We start from the raw sequence: 22,874 nt of genomic DNA, 5'->3' as shown, positions 1-22,874 counted from the left end.
ATGCTTGTAAAGTAACCTTGTTAAGTCTCTTCAATTGAGACATTTTGTTCTGTAATGTAAAAGAAATGGAGGTCACGGTCATGCTTGTAAAGTAACCTTGTTAAGTCTCCTCAATTGAGACATTTTGTTCTGTAATGTAAGAGAAATGGAGGTCACGGCCATGCTTGTAAAGTAACCTTGTTAAGAAATACACATTGTAAAAGGGGTTCACGGTTCCAGGTAGTCTGCCTTCATGAATTTCTCAAAATTTATAGTGGAATTGTTCAACAGAACGTCATCTATACTAAATCCCTTAAATTCATTTTCACTAACATCATTAGCTATAAACTCAGAAAAAAAACCCTCCCTGTATCAATGATGTCATTTACAATCGTATGTGCTCGAAGTGCGAATGCGTTTACCATAAACATTGCAACTTCATTAGCCACATAATTGTTTTCGTTTTGTGGCATCAAATATAATAACATCTCAAGTGATATTTCATAAGAATTACCAAGTAATTTAAAATTCAATGATATATTCATTGTACAAAAGATTTTAAGAGATTTCATGAAATAACAAGGAGGAGATGGTGAATCGCTTGTTGCAAAGATTTATTTCGCGCAATTCTTGAATACTGAAAGCCTTGGTCTACTTACAAAACTTCAAAATTTCAACCTAGATATTGAACATCTAAATTGAAAGACTCTTAAAGTTCCTGCTCTTTTTCTTTCAATTATAGTACTGCTGGACATGTCATTACTGATGATGTCAACATTGTTGAGAATGAAACCCTTAAAGCGATATTAAACGACCTAAACACAGGGAGCCTCAATCTTTCAATCGAAAGAACTTCATTTCTATAAGAATTCTGTTGCAAAATGGCTTAATGTGAAAAGGAAAACCTGAACACTTTAAGCTCACCTGAGCTGAAAGCTCAAGTGAGGATTTATGATCACCAATTGTCCAGTAGAGGATACATTTGTGTGTATGATATGCATATCAAACCTACAATAAATTAAAATAAAACATATTTACTAGTACATTTTGCATAGGGCTTGTAGTTTTATGTGAACAAAACTCTTCGGTAAATTTTACACATATCGAACTCTGAGCTTCAAATTCAGGTAGATAGCATAGAATATCATCCTTCTCCTGATAAAATGGTTGAAGTGTATTCTTCGGCACTCCTGTGTAAAGCACTGCTTGTGTTGATTGGCCTTCTCTGACTGAACACCTAATTCCATACCTTCCTTCTGATGTTCCAATTCCAATGCTTTCATACGTAATGTTTGCTCCTGCTTTTGTTTTCTTAATTCCAGTTCAAATACTAAGTCCTGTTGCTAGCATGGCACACGAAAGGAGAAACTTCAGGGTTTAGCATATAACAATATCTGTCTGGTGGATCTAAAGTGTTTGGATTTGTCCGAATATCATTCACGTGTTGGACTTTCAACTGACAGATTTCTGATTCGTAAGTCTTGTCTCCTGTGTCTTTTGAGAGTTCCTCAATGTATTTCTCTGTCCTTAACATAGGACCTTCCTTTGGCAGCGAATGAATAAAGATGTGTTTTGATAAGAACGAGAAAGCTCAGATTCCAGAATTAATTTCTGCATCAATTTAACTCTTTTTGCGAGCAGTAGCAGCCTTTGCTGTGGATTCCTGGACAATAAATATGTATAAAATGAGCGTGTTTGGTCTCTCTTCAGCTAAGCCTCTATAATAGCAAGTTCATCATGGCAGCTTCAACTTTTCTTTTTCCTGGTCAGTATTGAAGATTATAGTGAGTGTAGAGGATGCATACCACTGTTAGATTGATTAGAATGACTTTCGTATTTGTGTAAGTTTCTGTCTTCTTCTTGTGAGTCAGAAATTGAACTCCACTAGGCATTGTCAATTAATAAACGATATTCAGATTGTATGTAGAAACTCAGTACTTTTCATTTGCTCTAAACTTTCTTCTCTATTAGTCCGTCTGAACAGCATGTTTTTCCTAAATGTAATAATTATTTATTTTTAAAGAGTTTTTTATATTTAACTAGCATTTAAGCAAGTATTACTAGTATTCTTACCTCAAAATTATGACCAAAATTAAACTGGTTGCTCGTATCGGAAATCTAGTTAACGAGACATAACAGATACTTTAATGGCTGATACAGCTTAGGTCATATAAACCTGGTTTTTTTGTACTAATTGACTTGTCAACCTTTTGCAAGACAAATTGGGCTCGTAAAAGAAATATTGGTGCATTGAATAGTGGTATTTCCCTCGTTTCGATAATAAGGCAAACACCTATTGGGACGCGGGACCTCGGTTTATACGGTCTCATCCGAAAGACAGGTCTCCACGTCTTGCACTGATCAATGACCCCGAGTACCGAGTATAGATATTTATGTTGCCCTCCACTTGCAAGTTGTGGTGTCTCTATATGAGTGAAAAGATCTCGAGACGGACATTAAACAACAAAAACATTTCAAAAGCGCACTTATATAAATATTGCCAGAGTTGGAGGCAAGTGATGAACTGGAAGAGCACCGCATTAAAGGAAAAAAGTAACAGGAGGTTATGATTTGATTAAGTAGAGAGAAAAACTTGTTGACTAACAGATTCGTCATCGGCTTGATGGAATGTTGTGGATCACTCAGGTGACTAATTGCTGTCTGTTTTCGTCCCTCGAATGTTAACATTTGGATAATATCAGTCTCGTCGTGAACAGTACCGATCAGACACAACCTAACACCAGAGCGAACACAAAGCGCACCGGGTTCGCTCGGGGTCCGCTTTCAGAAATTTTGGGTGCGCTCTGGGTTCGCCTTGTGTGCGCTTCAGACTCGCTCTGCGTTTTTTTTTTAGTTATTCTTGTTTGAGATGTTCAGTTGATCAAACTTAAATCTTTATCATATTTGCTAAAAAAATCAAGATATTCATAATGTTAAAATTTCTTATTTCACTTCAGTTTGTTCTCAGTTTATGGTCCGTTCATTGTCGTAGAAATGTATTTCACTTACCATATCTTTATGAGTGAGAATTTAATCAGTTTATGTTTAACAAAAAACATTTTCATAAATCTAAAATAGTCAGAAAGATTGACAGCAATAATTATTGCAGTGAACACACACATATTCCTTCGATCTTATAAAACATGGATATGAATTCACAGTAGTTACAGTATTTATAACCCATTATACATATTAAAGTAAATCTTGTTTTTGATCTTTACATTAGATCTTGAATGTTATTCAGGGTCTAAATGAGGAACAAAAATGCAAAATGCTTGACCAAGTTCACAATATTTATTCAGGGTAATTGCTTCTTCATTATATATATATATATATATATATATATATATATATATATATATATATATATATATATATTGGGCCAAATAAATCTCGTGTGCAATTTTTTTTCTACAATGTATAACAATTGAATGTTCCATTATGAGACAAATTCATTACAAGTATACATGTATTTGAATGCCAAGCTCATACATACATGTGCATGTAGTTTGTTAAAATTCAAGTTTATCAATTTCTTATCACAATTGTATGGTGTTTTACATGCATATGATTTGGCCTTCTTGTCCGTCGCTCAAATTGAATACCAAATGTCAAAGTTTGTGTCAAAGAGTTGGTCATAAGTAACTGAACAGTTTCACGAATGTCAACAATGCACAGAAAACAAATACTTCACACACTGATCTACTTAATTAAAAAAAGACACGATTTCAGACTCTATGTGGCCCTTGGACAGTGGTTTGAACATCTTTCATATTTATTTAAGCAGCATATGAGATGAACTGCAATGTGTACATCAGCAAATATGCAGGATTGTCCTGGAAAAAAACCCCGACACCATTATATCAATATGTGCATGTAGATTGTACAATTTTGTCATATAATTAAACATTAAAACTGTATTTTATTGTGATTGTCTTTCTCATTTCAAGTACAATTTGATGAAATTCACCTTTTTCTCTCCCAGAGTAATGCATTTAAAGAAATCAAGCAAAATCAAATCTTTTACTGCAACTTCATAGTCATATTTTTATTAAACAATCATAATCTACGTGTAGATTGTAATTCATTTCATTTCTCGTCAACTTGTTAATGAAATATATGGAGATAACGAACAGTATTCAAGCTCAAAAGTCCATTAATCAATACAAAATAGGAGCAGAGCAAACACGGACCTCCAAACATCAGAGGTGGGATCAGGTGCCACGGAGGAGTGAGCATCCCCTGCCGACCGGTCACACCCGCCGTGTGCTCCTTGTCATGATCGGGAAATAACGGAAAAATCCGTCGACAATTCAGTGTGTAAATAATGGCCTAACAATTAGTGTGAAAAACGTCAGTCAGCATTTGACTCAATGATAAATTGTATTTGCTGACAAGGTCATTGTATCGACCATAGAACTTACGAAATGATGACTTTAAACGAGACAGCTGATATTCTTGTTTCATCAACTTATTTGTCAATAATTTACCTCGTTTTAGAAATTGTACATACGTAGAGCATGCTCTTGCGTATCGAATCAACTGAGAGATATATACCCCGTATGCAGGTGATGAAGGTATATTGCTGCATAAGTAAGGGAAGTTGACGATTGAAAAGTTAAAGTCATCATTACTTTTTCAAGTAAAATATCCAAATATGAAACAGATGTGTCAGACTCTGTGGTATCTTTTATCTCAAGTTCACAAGGATATATCGTATCGACATAAGAATGGAAATAGCCATTGTTAATTGCCAATACGTCGTCGATATATCTAAATGTCGATTTGAAGACCACAGCATGTGTTTTCTTCTTTTCACGTACAAGATTTTGGACAAATTCTGCTTCATATGAATACAAAAAAAGTCTGCTAATACGGGGCGCAATTGGTACCCATGGGAATTCCAATAGATTGTTGGAAGACCTGGTCTCCGAAAACCACATAGATATTGTCAATCAGAAACTCAAGCATCTTTTTAATGTCAACTTCAGAGTACTTGTGTGAACAATCAGAATGTTTTTTAACAAAATAATTTTGCAAATGACCAATGACAAGGTACGTATATTTACGAGTTCCATTTTTATTGAAAAAGCAGCTGTCAATGATATCAAAAAGCCTGGACTTTAATTTATCGTGGGGAATGGTTGTGTACAAAGTTGAAAAGTCGTAAGTTTTTAAGCTGTTGATTTTGGTAAAATCTTGTGATTTCAAATTTTCCAAAAGTTCCTTGGAATTTTTAAGTATCCACATCTGATTTACACCACTTCTCGAATATATTGTTGCACAGTACTCTTGAAGTTTCTCCTTCACCACTGTTAATATCTTAGTGAGGAGTAAAGATAGAGGCTTGGTTGAACATTTACTGGAACCCGCTATGTATCTTTGTTTGTAAGGATTTTTATGAAGTTTCGGAATCCAATATAAATATGGTAATTCAAATTCATTTTGGTTGTTTGGAATATTAAAAATATTCAAAACTGACATATGATTTTGAAGAATTTCTTCCTTAGAAAGGGAACTATGAGTATAAGTTGGATTACCACTTGTAGAATTAAATCCAAGTTCCTCTAAAATACATTTAATATAATGAGCCTTACAAACAAAGACAATGTTGTTACCTGCTTTGTCAGCAGGGACCAGTACGTACTGATAATGTAATCTATCTAATTCTTTTTTCACTTCTGTATTATGGAATACAGAAGGATAGATGGTTTTCATATTGCCTCTCAATCTTTTAATGCGCGATTTTAACATACATTTGATACATTTAATCAATTCTGACAAAGTGTCAAGGTCTTCCTTTTTATGTCTGGTCCATCGCCTGGCGTAGTTCTCTACAGAATCCATAATAATTATGAAATTCCGACGCCAGTTGAAGGATCTGGGTTCCCTAAATTTAGACCTTTTAAAATCAGTGATCTAATAACTAATATGAGTACACTTGTTTGGGTTTTTTTCTCTATTTTCTGCTTGTATTAATATATGTTTGTTTGTTTTTTGTTAGTTTTCTTTTTTGCTTGAAATATAACTATAAAAAATATGAAAATACATATAACATGACCATGATGACCAGAACAATTACAGTTTTACTCCCAACTTTTTAAAAAGAAGAAAATCACTTATTCAGAGAAACCGAATCTCACTTCATATAATGATTTGTAAGTATCTTACTGATACATGTACCCACATGCATAAACATATGATATATAATCTAATCATACCTACTTTATAAATGTAAAATCTCTTTTCCTCACAAAATATTGTGATGAGGGCGGGCAAAATAAAGTACCATTCTCTGCAATGAAGAATAATAAATAATTTACTAGATGCGATCTCGTTGCGAGCAACGAGTGGGTCTTCCGTCCGATTTTTGATAAGATGTGAAAAGAATTTGACTGAGACGTTCGTTCAAATATAATGATATGAATAAATTGTTAAGACGACCAATTTTGCTTCAGTAATCTATAACAAAATATTGATCATTAAAGATCATAGATTAAAGACTTTCGGCCCATCTTGGCCCCTACTACACTTTTTGTTCAACAACTATTCAGAAATTCTTTTTCGTTTCCGAGATATCTTCAAAAGAAATAATAGGGGCCGGTCCTTCAACTCCTTAATGGGAACGTTTAGCAAAAATTGAAAGGTAACATATTGTTCAGAACATTATTGTGAACATCTTTCATTCAATATTGCTCATCAAAATATTTCCCACTTTCGAGATATAAAGCGTCAAAGATTTAGCATTCTGGCCCCTAATGTCCCCTAACAACATAACATATGATGCCAACAACATGTTATATAGTTAAGGAGTGTGAAGATGATCTATTTTGCCTAAGTAATGTATTACAAAATATTGATCGTTTAAGAGTTATTGATGAGAGACGTTTTGCCCCTATCGGCCCTTATTTTGAGGGGCCAGTCCCTTTTTCTTGATATCACCTTAAAGCTCTTATGATTTTGAACACTTTTTGTTCAACAACTATTCAGAAATTCTTTTTCGTTTCCGAGATTTATGCAAAAGAAATATTTAGGGGCCGGCCCTTCAACTCCTTAATGGAGACGTTTAGCAAAAGTTGAAGGTTACATATTGTTCAGAACATTATTGTGAACATCTTTTATTCAATATTGCTCATCAAAATATTTCCCACTTTCGAGATATAAAGCGTCAAAGATTTAGCATTCTGGCCCATAATGTCCCCTTATAACGTAACATATGATGCCAACAACATGTTATAAAGGTAAGGAGTGTGAAGATGATCTATTTTGCCCTAGTAATGTATTACAAAATATTGATCGTTTAAGAGTTATTGATGAAAGACTTTCGGCCCCTATCGGCCCTTATTTTGAGGGGCCAGTCCCTTTTTCTTGATATCACCTTAAAGCTCTTATGATTTTGAACACTTTTGTTCAACAACTATTCAGAAATTCTTTTTCGTTTCCGAGATATATGCAAAAGAAATATTAAGGGGCCGGCCCTTCAACTCCTTAATGGAGACGTTTAGCAAATATTGAAAGTTTACGTATTGTTCAGAACATTATTGTGAATATCTTTTATTCAATATTGCTAAGCAAAATATTTCCCACTTTCGAGATATAAAGCGTCAAAGATTTAGTATATCGGCCCCTCACGACCCCTAATTATGTAATACATGATGTAAATAACACAATATATAGTTGTAGTTTGCTCAGATAAACATTTTTGCTGCAGTAATATTTTACAAAATATTGATCGTTAAAGAGTTATTGATGAAAGACTTTCGGCCCCTATCGGCCCCGATTTTGAGGGGCCAGCCCCTTTTTCTTGATATTACATTAAAGCTCTTATGATTTTGAACACATTTTGTTTAACAACTATTCAGAATTTTTTTTCGTTTCCGAGATATATGCAAAAGAAATATTTAGGGGCAGGCCCTTTAATTCCTTAATGGGGACGTTTAGAGAAAAATGAAACATTGCATATTGTTTAGAACATTATTTTGAACATCTTTTGTTCAATATTGCTTACCAAAATATTTCCCACTTTCGAGATATAAAGCGTCAAAGATTTAGCATTCTGGCCCCTTATGGCCCCTAATTATGTAACATATGAGATTTTTATCATAATATATAGTTGTAGATTGTTCAGATAAACATTTTTGCTATAGTAATGTATATCAAAATATTGACCGATTAAGATTTATGGATTTAAGACTTTTGGTCCTTCTTGGCCCCTAATGTGATGGGTCAGGCCTTTTTTTCTTGATATCATAAAAAAGATCTTATTATTCTACACAATTTCTGTTCAATATGTTTTAAGAAAATATTTATAGTTTTGAAGATATGATAAAAAATGTCTCGAAAATTCACTCCTGAATCATGTCCTAAATTTTGACCCCTACCGAGCTTCCATACTAGGCACTTCCAGAAAATTTGAAAACTGAGGTGCACAACTAGAACATGTCCTCTATTATCACTGAAAATTTCAGCGCTCTAGCTTTTGTCGTTTTTGAGTTTTTGTGTAGACAAAATGGTCACTAAAAATTCGATAAAAGGGCGATAACTTCCGACCGGAAGTGAATTTCCAAAAATTAAGGAAAATGTATTAGGTTTACATCATGATACATTATCGCTGAAAATTTCAAGTGAATCCATCCAACCATCTCTGAGAAATCGTCTGCACAAAATTTGGACAGAAAAAAATAATAATAATAATAGTGAAAAAGAAACAATAGAATAATAGAAGGGTCTTCCGTTGGAGACGGAAGACCCTAATAATTCATAACCCAGAATAGGTTATACATACAATGTAAGTGCTGAGTTGGATTATCATATAATTTAAACAGTAGCATAAAAAAGCTTTAAAAAATTATTCTGCATTTATTTATCATAATTGCACTCAAATAAAAAAAACTATTTTTTAAAACCACAGTGGGGAAATAATATAGCAATAACATACTGAAAAAGGCATAATACATCTTATTGTTTTAGAACACATTGAATCATGACAGGGTATTTTGTATATTTTTAATCCCATCTCCTTCCTAAACTACCTCTTTTTTCCACACCCGATTTTTCTCTTTATAATAAGAGAATAAAATTTTGATAGCTCAGGTCATATAATATTTTTATATGTTTCCATTCTTATGTCGATACGATATATCCCGGTAAGCTTGATAAAAGATACCACAGAATCTTACACATCTGTTTCATATTTGAATAATTACTTGAAAAAGACGTTAATGGTAATGTACAATTTCTAAAACGAGGTAAATTATTGAAAAACAAGTTGATGAAACAAGAACATCAGCAGTCTCGTTTAAAGTCATAATTTCATAAGTTTTATGGTCGATACAATGACCTTGTCAGCAAATACAATTTATCATTGAGTCAAATGCTGACTGACGTTTTTCATTCTAATTGTTAGGCCATTATTTACACACTGAGTTGTCGACGGATTTTCCCGTTATTTCCTGATCATGAAAAGGAGCACACGGCGAGTGTGACCGGTCGGCAGGGGATGCTCACTCCTCCATGGCACCTGATCCCACCTCTGATGTTTTGGAGGTCAGTGGTTGCTCTGCTCCTATTTCGTAACGTTTAATGAGCTTGAATACTGTTCGTTAACTAAATATGTATTTCATACCCGTGTGAACCAACAGTCAGGCTCTCGGCCACGACTGACCTAAGTCGATAAAAAAATAGCTAGCAACTGTTCCTTCGCCATGCGCTCTTCACTTTGAAGTGAAAGTTGTGGGTCCTTCGGATGAGACCTTAAAAACCGAGACCCCGTGTCACGGCAGGTATTGGCACGATAAAGATCCCTTACTGCTCAATAGCCCTGAGTGCCGAGTAAAGGTCTCTACATGAATGAAATATTCTCGAATGGGACGTAAAACAATCAATCGATCAACAATTATGAAGGTTGTTGCAAATTTAAGCATTTGTGATGTATCTTCTATTTCAAGATTTCTTCCCGGAATAATTTCTCCTAAGCATTTCAACGGGTCTTGAATGTTATGACTTGAGCAATATTCAGTTTCTGTTGCAATGACTGCCTAAATGTTTTGATCTTGCGTCTTTTCCTCTGAAGCAGACTCAGGACTTAAAAGAACTGGTTCATGTGCATCTGCACATATAGTCGCTTCAGCAGATGTGATGCAACGTGCGGCATAGGTATCCTCAAAGTAATTTCTTGCAATCAGCTGTAATGTTGACAAAGCTTGTATGGGTCTGCTACTAACACATACATTTCGAGACTGGTCATTAAGTGAGCCTGTGCCATTTTCCCCACTTGCACAGGAAGATTAAATTCATCCTTCATTATTAGAGTTGACGAATCTCTATCTATGCTTGATACGATACATGCTGTAGCCAGTTGAGGCTGTATCTCATCCTCAGGAATGAAAAGAAATGGAGATTAATATACAAAACAGCATCATTTAAAATCGCTTCGTGGTCTGTCATGTGAAGAGATATAAAACTTTGAGGTGGATTTATAACAGGCAGCTGCTTTTGCCTGTTAAATTTTGGCTCAGGTAGATCATCACTATCCAGATCTTGTAATTCATCATCACAAATGTTTTTTTTTCAACCACACAAGTCTGAATGTGTGCTCTCAACTCACGAACTGAAAATAGGCAATGGCAGGCTTTGCAGCTTACTTTTGCATCAGATACTTCTCCCCGATCCTTTGGTGTTATATCTAGGCTAATTTGAATAGGACGGATGTAAATTTTGGCTTTATTGCCAATGTAGGATTTTAAACATCTGACATTCCATTGACAGTCAATCAATGTCAGCCCCCGACAATTCTGATTACAGTTCAGCTGTTCGAATCTTCCACAACTCTTTAATTGCGGAAATCCAATAGTTTCCCCATTTCTCATATCACCCGATTCTAATCTTCGAACAACATCACTTTCCTTATCATCCAGGTCAATCTAATTTTTAAAGTCACCTGAGTTTACTCAGTTGACCTATTGCTATCCGTTTTCGTCCGTTGGCGTGCGTTAACATTTGAACATTTTCAGCTTCTCCTCTGAAACCGCTCAATCAATTTCAACAAATTTTGGCATATAGCATCTATGGGTGGAGGGGGACAAAATTTGTGAATTTCATGGTCCCTGCCCCCCTGGGGCCTGAGGGGTGGGGCTAAAACCAACAAAAGTAATGCAATCTTTAAAAATCTTCTTCTTCGCTCCTGGATATCAAGCAGTCAAACTGTTGGCATGATTGTAATAAGCATTGGACCCTCTACCAAGATTGTGAAATTCATGGCCCCAGAGTCAGGGGTTCTGGTTCTAAGGTGGGGCTATATAGATCATATAGTGAAATTGCAATAATTCTTTGAAAATCTTCTTCCCTGCTCCTGGGTATTAAATAAAGTACATAGTTATGATGAGCAGGAGTGCTTCTTCCAAAATTGTGAATTTCATGGCCCCAGGGTCAGGGGTTCTGGTGTTAAGGCGGGGCTCTATTAATTAGGTCTTTCCACCTTTCTGTGGAAAGACCTATTGATTTTCTTCTGTTTATTATTATTCTTATTATTCTTATTATTATTATTTTTCTTCCGCTGATTTTTTGTTTCGACATTTATCGAAAATATTTTTTGTTCATCGTAAAGGGCATGAAAAGTTATGAAAAAATTTGACCCAACGGATATAACCCATGACCCCTTTCGCAGTTATTGCCCCTTTTGCTAGAAACCTTGTTATCGCTACTCCTCCGAAACCGTAAACCGTAGAGATACGAAACCTTCATCAATGTCTTCGACTAACTTAGTACTTGCTTCAATGTATTCATTGCGAAAGTATTCGTTGACCCCTTTTATGAGTTACTGCACCTGAAAGTTTTTGAAGTTTACAAATAATAAAAAATTTTCAAAACGATAAATCGTAGAGACATGAAACCAACTGGATTAGATTGTTTGACCTCAGACCTTGAAGTTTATGTCAAGGTCAAAGGTCAAGGTCATTCAAAATATGAGAAATTAAGCTCTTTTTATAGCTCTTTTATCTTTCAGCATATACTATGCATCTTTGCATCTCTAATATGTACTCTTAAAACCATTGCAAAGATTTCAATCTTGTCCCCTAATCTTAATCCCTCTAAAAGTTATTGCCCTTTGTTCGAAAAACCTTGTTATCGCTACTCCTTTGAAACCATAAACCGTAGAGGTTCGAAACCGTCATCGATGTTATTGACTAACCTAGTACTCACTTCAGTGTATCATTGCGAAAGTATTCGTCGATCCCTTTTATGAGTTATTGCCCTTGAAAGTTTTTGAAGTTAACAAATAATAACAAATTTTCAAAGCGATAAGTCGTAGAGACATGAACCAACTGGATTAGATTCTTTGACCTCAGACCTTGAAGTTTATGTCAAGGTCAAAGGTCAAGGTCATCCAAAATATGAGAAATTAAGCTCTTTTTATAGCCCTGTTATCTTTCAACATATACTATACATCCTTGCATCTACAATATGTACTCTTAAAACTATTGCAAAAATTTCAACCTTAAACCCTAATCTTAACCCCTTTAAAAGTTATTGCCCCTTGTACTAGAAAACTTGTTATCGCTACTTCTCTGAAACCATAAACCGTAGAGGTACGAAACCTTCATCAATGTTATTGACTTAGTTTTCACTGCAATGTATCATTGCAAAATTATTCGTCAACCCCTTTTTATGAGTTATTGCCCCTGAAAGTTTTTGAAGTTAACAATTAATAAACATTTTTCAAAACGATAAATCGTAGAGACATGAAACCAACTGGATTAAATTCTTTGACCTTAGACCTTGAAGTTTATGTCAAGGTCAAGGTCATTCAAAATATGAGAAATTAAGGTCTTTTTATAGATCTTTTAACTTTCAACATATATTTTACATCTTTGCATCTACAATATGCAATCTTAAAACTATTGCAAAAATTTCAATCTTATCCCCTAATCTTAACCTCTTTAAAAATTATTGCCCCTTGTACGACAAAAACCTTGTTATCGCTACTCCTCCGAAACCATAAACTGTAACGGTACGAATCCTTCATCAATGTTATTAACTAACTTAGTACTCACTTCAATTTATCATTGCGAAAGTATTCGTCTACCCCTTTTATGAGTTATTACCCCTGAAAGTTTTTGAAGTTAACAAATAATAAAAAAAATTTCAAAACGATAAGTCGCATAGACATGAAACCAACTGGATTAGATTTTTTGACCTTAGGCTTGAAGTTTATGTGATGGTCAAAGGTCAAGGTCATTCAAAATATGAGAAACTAAGCTTTTTTTATACCTCTTTTGGCTTTCAGCATATACTATACATCGTTGCATCTACAATATGTACTCTTAAAACTATTGCAAAGATTTCAATCTTGTCCCCTAATCTTAACCCCTTTAAAAGTTATTACCCCTTGTAGTAGAAAACTTTTTATCGCTACTTCTCCGAAACCGTAAACCGTAGAGGTACGAAACCTTCATCAATGTTATTGACTAACTTAGTACTCACTTCAGTGTATCATTACGAAAGTATTCGTCAACCCCTTTTTATGAGCTATTGCCCTGAAAGTTTTTGAAGTTAACAAATAATAAAAATTTTCAAAACGATAAATCGTAGAGACATGAAACCAACTGGATAAGATTCTTTGACCTTAAACCTTGAAGTTTATGTCAAGGTCAAGGTCATTCAAAATATGAGAAATTAAGCTCTTTTTATAGCTCTTTTAACTTTCAACATATACATCTTTGCATCTACAATATGCACTCTTAAAACTATTGCAAAAATTTCAATCTTATCCCCTAATCTTAACCCCTTTAAAAGTTATTTCCCCTTGTACGAAAAACTTTGTTATTGCTACTTCTCCGAAACTGTAAACCGTTGAAGTACGAAACCTTCATCAATGTCTTGGACTAATTTAGTACTCATTTCAATGTATTCATTGTGAAAGTATTTGTCAACCCCTTTTATGAGTTATTGCCCCTGAAAGTTTTTGAAGTTAACAAATAATAAACATTTTTTCAAAACGATAAATCGTAGAGACATGGAACCAATTGAATTAGATTTTTGACCTTAGACCTTGAAGTTTATGTCAAGGTCAAGGTCATTCAAAATATGAGAAATTAAGCTCTTTTTATAGCTTTTTTTTGGCTTTCAACATATACTTTACATCTTTAATATGTACTCTTAAAACTATTGCAAAGATTTCAATCTTGTCCCCTAATCTTAACCTCTTTAAAAGTTATTGTCCCTTGTATGATAAACTCTGTTATCGCTCTAAAACCGTAAACCGTAGACACCAAACCTTCACTTATGTCTTCATGGTCTTTTGACACAACTTCAATCTATTCAGTGCGAAAGGATCTGATGACCCCTTATGCGAGTTATCGCTCTTTAACGTCTTTGCACTTACTTACTATTAAACCTTATAACTTTAAAAGTAAAAGTTGTTGAAGCTAAATGTCAATTTTGATGCGATCCTTGACCTTTATCCTTGGATATTTGTTCAAGGTCAAAGGTCAAGGTCCATTTTTTTAATATTATTTTTCTCTGCTGATTTTTTGTTTCGATGTTATCGAAAAGATTTTTTGTTCATCAAAAGGGGTACAGATTATGAATATATTTGAGCCAATAACTTTGACCCTCTTTTGAGTTCTTGCTCCTTGCATGTTAATCCTTTTTATTGCTAATCCTTCGAAACCGTAGAGATATAAAATCTTCACCGATGTTTTCCACTAATTGAGAAGATTCTTCAATTCAATTCATTGTGGAACGCTTCATTGACCCCTTTTGTGAGTTATTGCCCCTGAACATTTTTTATGTTTTCGAATTAGGAAATTTTTTTCACAATGATACGATGTAGAGACATAGGACCAACTGCATTAGATTTACCAACCTTTGACCTTGAAATTTATATATAATTCTAAATCTAGCTCTTTTTATATCTTTTTTTTTGAATTACATTTATTATATCTTTGTATTCTTAATATGGTCTTTCAAAGCAATTTTAAAAATGTCATTCTTCCCCCTAAACTTGACCCTTTTAAGTTATTGCCCCTTTCACTATAAACCTTGTTATCACTACTTCTCTGAAACTGTTAACCATCGAGACACCAAACCTTTACTAATGTCTTCAGGGTATTTAAACATAACTTCATTCTATTAGTTCAAAGGGATCTTATGACAACCTTATATGAGTAATTGCCCTTTTACATTTTTGCGCTTACTTTTAAATGCTGTAACTTTAAAACTAAAAGTTGTAGAAACATGGGAATAATTTCACTGTGAACCTTTACCTTTGATCTTCAATATTTCTTCAAGGTTAAAGGTAACTTAATTTTTTAATTTTTTTCCGCATTTTCTTTCTGTTCAGATGTTCAATGAAAGATTGTTTGTTTGTCAATTTTATGAATATATTTGACTCAATGACTCAGAACTTTGACCCTCTCATAAGTTCTTGCCCCTTGTATGTCAAACCTTTTCATCCTTATTCTTTCAAAACTACAAATTGAAAAGGTGTAGAACTTCATTAATGTCTTCGGCTAACAGAGAAGAGTTTTCAGTCTATTCATTGCGATAGGATTCATCACGGACCCCTTTTATGAGTTTTTACCCCTGAGAGTTTTTGATATTCACAAATACTTTAATTTTTTGTAAAAATTGACTCATAGAGACATTGGACAAACAAAAATTGAGTCTTTAACCTTTGAGCCTTAAATTCCGGTAAATGTCAAAGGTCATTCAAAATATGTGAAATTCAGCTCTTTTCACATCTCTTTTGTCTTTCAACATCTATATTAAATAATTTTGTGTTTTTCAAATCCTCTATCAAAACTTTTTAAAATATTCTTTTCATAACTCCATACTCTCACTTCTTTTGGAATTCCTGCCCTTTGCACGTTAAAGTCAAACATTATATAATAGATCATTGCTTGTCTGATGTGTACATTTTAACCTTTACAATTTGCAGTGGCATTGAAGTTTTATACACTGCCAAAGTTCGATTTTCGTTTGTTTGTTTTATTTAACTCAATATCTGTCTGCACACATTGAATAAATAGTTAAGAAATCTAGAAACTGATTTAAGATGATATAAGGATTCATGATTTAGAGCTGAGGTGAACTACAATTGCTTCATGATAGCTGTAGTATGTTGGAATCACTGACACATCTACATGGGGACAACCTCTTGCATAGACATGATCTATGACTGTCCCATTTTCAGTCGTTGGGTCTTGAACATATTGTTTGAAGCCTCTAGATGTCATATAATTGAAAACAGTTGTTTGACTTTTCATGATGTCTTGATTGAAATCTCCAATAATAATCATTCTATCTGACATCGTTTCCAAGACATTTAACAATGAACTGAAAGTTTCAATGAATTTTTCTATCAGGTATTTCTGTGATCTATATATGACAGTCACTAAAGTGTCAGAACTGGTTATTCTAAACACTATACACTCAAGATTTTTAGAAATTTGTTTTATTTCATCGTATCCAACTCCTAATCTGTAGTACACACTTACGCCTCCGTGTTGCATTTCAGAGAACTCCTTAAATAAGGGGCAACTGTTATCAAAAGCTGAGCATCTTGTCACATGACTTGATTGAAACCCTCCAATTTCTGTGAACTTTGATTTAGAATCAAACCACGTTTCTGTCAGACAAACAAAGTCTGCATTCTTGAGGTCTTCACTGTGTTTAAGGTCTTCTTCATGCTGCAATAATCCTTGAATATTGTGATACAATATTGTGATACAATCAGTTGTTTGCTTTTCCTTGGTTGGTAAATACTTGGCCATTAATGAAATGCCCCCTTCAATGTCAGGATCACAGCGTATCTTTTTGTCGAACTTTCTTACATCCATGTCATTGATGTAAAGTCCATTAATTGATGTGACTCTACTTAAGGCAACATAAGCTTGGCCAGGCGCAAAACATTTGTTCAAATCAACGACACATTCTTTAACTGTTAAACCTTGAACTTTGTGGACAGTACAGGCCCAAGCCAATTGTAAAGGAAACTGTTTTCTAACACCATTTTTCATAGGAACGTCTTCTGTCGAAGGATACAGTCCCACACATCTTTTTCTATTTATCACTTTTTGCAATTTTGCCTTCTTGCCCACATTTTCATTGTCAAAATGAACGTAGATAACATCTGGCAGTGATGAACCGGACTGTTTTCCAATATGCGCAATTGTACCCATCACTCCATTTACAAGCCCATCGTGAACATCCTCATTTCTTATTAACATTACTCTTGCTCCCTCTGCCAATAGAAGAGAAGATCGAAGGCAGATGTCAGATTTGGTAAAGTGAGTGTCTCTCCTCAAGAGTTTTCCAGATGCTTTCTTTTTGTCAAAGTCCTCTGCTTCAATCAATTTAGGTTCAGGGCATGTCTTTAATATCATATCATTGTTATATGCATTGATCTCCTCATTTGTTGAGAATATGTGCAAAGCTTCTAAAGGACCTTCTCTAATGCATTGTTGTAATGTCTCTCTATCTGATTCAGACAATGTCTCATTGCTTTTTTTAACACGCAATCTGTTTAAAAGTAATGCAAAAGAGCCATCTTCTCTTTGTCGCATTATATCGTCTAATTCAACAATTGAAAATAACTCGATCCATAACTGATTCATTGGGTTTGAAGGGTCATTCACATACAATTTATCTGCGCGTTTTGTTCTCACAGAGGGTAGCTGATAAAAGTCACCAACAGCAATTACTGAAACACCTCCAAATGCGCAATTCTTTGGCATCTTTTTTAGCTGACGTAGTCGTTCATGAACAAAAAACAATAGCCTCTTGTTAACCATCGAAATTTCATCAATGATAAGGATCTGAAGGTTTTCCAACTTTGATCGCAAACTGTTTATTTTATCTTCACTAAGCAATGCATGGTCAAGTGAGAGAGATTTGAATATACCAAGAGCACTGTGTATTGTCATTCCATGGATGTTAAATGCTGCAGTACCAGTTGGTGCAGTCAACAGAACAGTTAGGTCATCGGGATTTTCTGAAAGAGGTGCTAATAACCGTGATGCTTCATAGAAAATACATCTAATCAGATGACTTTTGCCTGTGCCAGCTCCACCAGTTACAAACAAATGAAATGGATCTGGATTTTGGCCATTCTTTTTCTTAAGACACCAGTCTCTAACTTTGTAAAACACTTTTTGTTGCTTTGAATTAAGTGATTGAAGAAGAGGTGTAACTTCACTCTTCTCTGGCAAAGACGAATGCAGTAGATTTGTTCCTGTAGCTTCTTGATTGTCTGTACTTAAATCAGGCACTGATTTCTCTAAAACGTCTTCATCTTCTACATTTACAGTTTGTCTGTCCTCCATGCATTCTATTCTAATCTTTTCTGTTTCTGGACACAGTTCACACCATGCGTCCTCTTGGGGACCCTGTGTATCAAAGATTCTTTCTGCTTCTTCTAAATTTTCCCCATCTTTAACAAATTCCGACAAATTGCTATCCACAATGTGTTTCACTGACAGTAACGTTTTCTCTCCAGAATACTTGACATATCCTGTTTCATAGAAAGTCTCATACGTTTCAAACTTTGTGGGCTTGAGTTGACATTTATCTCTGTATGGCAGAAACTGTTGTAAGATACTTTGATAGTATTTTTCACTAGCAGCCTCTATTGAAAATCTCGGAAATCTGATGACTGCTGGTTTTGTTTTTGTCCTTTTTCTAATGTAACCCAAATTGTTTGAAAGTTTGAATGTTGTTTCTTCATTTACTTTCTTTGGCAATTGTGATTCAGCTAAAACAGCAAAGTCTGAACAAAATGATGCAAGGCACATTTTCTGAAACATGTCAATGTTTGGTCTTCCTTCATATCTGTCCACAATATTTATATCAGATTCATCATTGGCACCATCTGGTTTTTCATTAGAATTTTTCTGCTTTTTTATCTTAGAGTCAGTCTGTCTTCTAACTTCTTTCAAAGGAATGCTCATTCTACAAGGATTTTCTCCAACTGGTACAAATTCCACCTTCCTTGAACATTCTCTCAACCTTAATCCAGTCACTCTATAAACAGCCTCTTGAGCACTTATCTCCCTGTGGTGCATGTAAGCAGTACCAACTTTTTTCATTGCATCCTGCGCGTGTAGATTTCCTTCAATAGCTTCATTCTTTGTGTGTTGCAGTAGTAATCCTAGTTCTCGTTCAGCTTTACTTATATAACTTATGATGTAAACAACACAAGAAAATGCGTCTAAAATGTACTGAATGTCCATATTTGCATTCCAGGCCTTCAAAAGATGTTTGTTGTATTGATTTGTATATACTTCATTGGGTTCTCTTTTTAAAACAATAGTATTTCTCTTTGTAATGAAGCTAAAGTATAGTTCAAACTCTTCCTGTGTCAGTCCGGATTTCTGAAGTAAGTTTGACGTGGTAACATTTTCATTGCATTTTAAAGTGTCCCAAAGAAGTGATAGTCTTTCTTTGGCCAGTTGATCTTCATTTCTCTCGGTAGAACTACTTTCATGAGGCTTTGAAATAAATGTTCTCTGGGAAGGTGGTCTAGGAAAATTAAATCTACAAACGGTTCCTTTCTTTTTGCATGACTTGGAATGGTTTTTACTGTGTTGCTGTACAGCCATCACAATGTCGTGTAGCTCTTGATCCTCTTGTTCATCTGGTACTTCACATGTTACATATCTATCGATAAACTCCACAACTTCAGTATCAGAGTCTTCTCCAAATTTCGGAGCATCTTCTATCCAAAACAGACAGTGTGTATGTGGAGAGCCCCTTTGTTGGAATTCAATTCTATAGAAATAATCAATGACTTTTCCAATCGGTTCAGCGTCTGACATGATAACATTTTTGAGAAATGTGGTCAAACATTCTAGCTGCAGTAACTGGATTACTACGCAGAATTTTGCATTTATCATTCCATGTGAGGTTTTCTAACTTCCTTGTATCTCCCTGCTGTTTAAGAATTGTTTCTACTATTTCTGTCCATCTAAAATCTGCAGATGAAAAGGAACAAAAAAACTGAGGTATACCCAACTGACGTATCATTGCAAAGATATCTTTTTGTGCAGCTTGCCAATATGGTGGTGTTCCGCGGACTGGTTTTAAAAATTTGATTGCTTCATCCTTTTTAAAGAGGTTCTTTAAAACATTTTTGTCACATAGCATTTCTCCGGTAATTTTGGTCCCATCAGCAGAAAACGCTGATTCTTTCCTCAATGATATTTGAACATTTGAAATAACTCTTTCTAATTCTGATAAATACTGACTAAAGAATAAATAGGATGTATCTCTAGCAAATCTATTCTCGACACTCATCAGTCGAAGATTAAAGTATCTTCCAAGTGTTAACTTTTCATTTCGTTCTTCTGAATAAGTGTTTTTCCCACTCGGAAAATGAACAGGGAATGTTTTTGCTTCAATGCCTTCCTCTTTTAGAACAGAAACTGGATTGTTCCCCTCTGCCGGTGAAATTTCAAACACTTGGTCAAAGCATAAATCCAATACTTCTTGTCCAATGTCAGCTGGTTGTAAACAAGTATCTAACTGAATCCCTCGTAAGTTTTCATCTAAGAATGATTCTGCTTCATTTTCTGTACATTTTACTGTGAAATCTTCATTCTTCTCGGAAGCATTGTCACATCTGTTTGTCATCATTTCTGTATTCGCAGTTTCATCATTACAATCAACATCATCCAATTCATTTTCTTCAGGAATTGGATTTAGCCAATTTTCATTTACTTTGACATCAGAGTACCACACATTGTTTTCTTTTAAGAACATTAGTGCTTCCTCCAAATGTTTGGAATTTACAAACTGATATTCTTCATATCCCTTGTATTTCAACTTTCTCTTCAATTTAACTTTCAGCAACAGATTTTCGTCCTCTGATCTTGGCAAAATAGAGGTTACTTTTCTTAGATCAGATGGCACACAAACAACAGGACCATGAACACCTCTCTGTCCTCCTTTTGGCAAACCAAGTATTTTCATGAAAGGTATATTCAGTGCTATCAGATGTTGTTCTAACGAATTCAGACATTCAAGCTCTTCGGGTACTTTTTCTAACTCAGTGTTGTTTGCAAATGACATACAGGGTTCATCTCCTTTTAATAACTTTCTGTGGCATGTATAACAAATCCAGAGGTTTGTCAGACTTGTTCTTGCAAATGAACACCCTGAAGCACAGTCTTTGTCACATTTGTGCAGATATTTCTCTGAAATACACGTTTCAAGTAACATGCTGTCGTATTTCTCCTTATTGCAAAAGAGTACCTGATTGTCAAATAACAATCTGAAGCAACATGAGCAAACATATTCTGGTCCACTTTTAACGTCTGCTTTGAATTTCTCAATAACATTTTCAATATTTTCACATTCCTTTTTCAGTACGTCTCGTCTGAATTTCACTTGACTTTTAATTTTATTTCTGTGTGCTTCGATTTGGACATTTTAAGGTTACTTGTTTCTTTGACTGTCTCTCTAAAATTGATATCGTTTTTATACTTATTCATGCTGAATTTTTTGACAGACTCTCTGAAATCTGCATCAGTTTCATACTTCTCTTTGCTTGTGTTCTTCTTATTTTCTCTGAAATCGTCGTCTTTTTCATACTTCTCCTTGGTTACATTCTTCTTTTTTTCTCTGAAATCGTCGTCTTTCTCATACTTCTCTTTGCTTGCATTCTTCACTTTTACTCTGAAATCTTCGTCTTTTTCATACTTCTCTTTGCTTGCATTCTTCATTATTTCTCTGAAATCTTCGTCTTTTTCATACTTCTCCTTGGTTACATTCTTCTTTTTTTTCTCTGAAATCGTCGTCTTTCTCATACTTCTCTTTACTTGCATTCTTCACTTTTTCTCTGAAATCGTCGTCTTTTTCATACTTCTCCTTGCTTGCTTTCTTCACATTTTCTCTGAAAACTGCATCAGTTTCATACTTTTCTCTGCTTGCATTTTTCACATTTTCTCTGAAACTGTCGTCTTTTTGATACCTCTTCTTGCTTGCAGTCTTAACTTTTTCTCTGAATTCATAGTTGACTTCATACTTCATTTTGTTTGCATTCTTTACTGTTTCCCTGTATTCATCATCATTTTTATAATAGTTTTTCATGCGTTTTATAACTTTTTCTCTATGTTGTGGAACTTTTTCATATTTTTGTTTTGAAATATCTTTCTTTTTGTCCCTAAATTCCTTGCATGTTTTGTACTTTTCCTTTTCTTTTACAGCCTTTGATGAATCTCTGAAAGTTTCTTGGTTACAGTCCAAAATTGCCTGTTTTTAATACCTTTGTTACAGGTGCATTTATTTGCTTTACATTTTTAGCATTTCGTTTTCTTCCCCCTATTTTCGAGTTCTTAGTTTGCATGTTCCTTGATGCTTGCGAAAGGTCTTTATCATTAACAAATGTCACACATTCATAATGATTGGAATTACCTGTATGTTTTAGGTATATCGATTCACCTTTAACTTTATTGTTTGTACATATCTGAGAAGATGAGTATTTGATCCATGATCCATCCAGAAAGGTTAATATATCTGTCTTCAGGAGATCTGCAGCAGCTAAAATCTCAAGCTCTGTTCCCCATGTTTTATCATTCTCCATTTTGGACATTCGGATGTACTCCTCAACGGACTGAAACTCAGGTCGTAAAAATGATTTCAAAGCATCTGTCTTCTTAATGTGGTTAACAACAGCACCTCTAACCTTGTTATAATTCTGTTGTCTATTTGATACTGCATATGAGATTGCTCTGAACAGACAATTACCATCTTCTTCTATCGATTTCGTAGCTTTTGGAGGTCCCATATTGTAAACAACGTCAGACTGTCTCTTACATACTTGTTTAGAAGAAATGTGTAGCACATTGCATAATTCTCTTTTGGTTGCAATTGTAAGAGGTATGAAATTGTAACTC

At 34.5% G+C, this 22,874-nt stretch overlaps 1 pseudogene; it reads right to left on the bottom strand.

The window, feature by feature from the left end:
- Positions 1-207: 207 nt before the first annotated feature.
- LOC133199786 (uncharacterized) lies at positions 208-21,701 on the bottom strand (annotated as a pseudogene).
- Between the last annotated feature and the right edge of the window lie 1,173 nt (positions 21,702-22,874).

The sequence above is a fragment of the Saccostrea echinata genome, unplaced genomic scaffold, assembly GCF_033153115.1.
Source record: "Saccostrea echinata isolate AGI-Se365-2 ecotype Australia unplaced genomic scaffold, CSIRO_AGI_Sech_v1 ptg000036l, whole genome shotgun sequence".
In the NCBI taxonomy this organism is placed as follows: domain Eukaryota; kingdom Metazoa; phylum Mollusca; class Bivalvia; order Ostreida; family Ostreidae; genus Saccostrea; species Saccostrea echinata.
The sequence above is the reverse complement of the archived record's forward strand: the minus strand, read 5'-3'. Positions and strand labels throughout refer to the sequence as shown.